Genomic DNA, 742 nt, shown 5'->3' with positions numbered 1-742 from the left:
CAATAGACAAACAAACAGATAGAAAAAATAAGCGGGAGGTAGATGGGAAAGAGAGCCAGAAGAAAAAAGTGGAGTCGGGCGTAAGAGAAATAAGAGAAAAGGAGGGAATTACGATAGAGAGGTAAGGATGGGGGGGGGGATGGAAGGTGGAGGGGGGGGGTTGGAATCCGTACGTTAAAGGGTGGATTATCGCCTTGCCTTTATCTCGCGTCATCAGAACCGTGAATAGCGAACCATCTGCTTGTATTCGGAGAAACGAAGAGAAAATCGTGATTCTTAAAATATGAAAAAAATAGAATAAAAAAACGTTAGGGGTGGAAATAAGCTTTCTTTATTTGCCAAACCTTATCATATCGAGAAGAATTTAAAAAAAGAAAAAAAAGAAAAGAGGAGAAAGTCGAAAAGATACACATATTTTTTTTCGCCACCTCTTCTTCTGCTTCTACCTATGCAAAGATTATTCCACGCAAATAGAAACAGTTTGTGTCTGCCTTGGACGAAAGCACGCCGAAATTTCTCCCAAGCAAACCGAGTAAATAATCAATTTCCTGCTTGCGTGCGTGCAGATACAGGGAAGGCGAACAGAAGCGGCAAATCGAGTCGCGCCGGTCGCTCGTGCCCGCGTCGGCCGCTCGCTCTCGATCGCGCCGGAGGAGCCATTAAAGGGCGCAATGAGGCTTGTTCATCCGCGTCGGGTTATCTCCTCTCAGGTGTAAACACTTCCCGGTGCTGGGGATGCTTG

The sequence above is a fragment of the Penaeus monodon genome, chromosome 30 (genome assembly GCF_015228065.2).
Source record: "Penaeus monodon isolate SGIC_2016 chromosome 30, NSTDA_Pmon_1, whole genome shotgun sequence".
NCBI classification, from domain to species: domain Eukaryota; kingdom Metazoa; phylum Arthropoda; class Malacostraca; order Decapoda; family Penaeidae; genus Penaeus; species Penaeus monodon.
Note: the sequence above shows the minus strand (reverse complement) of the source record.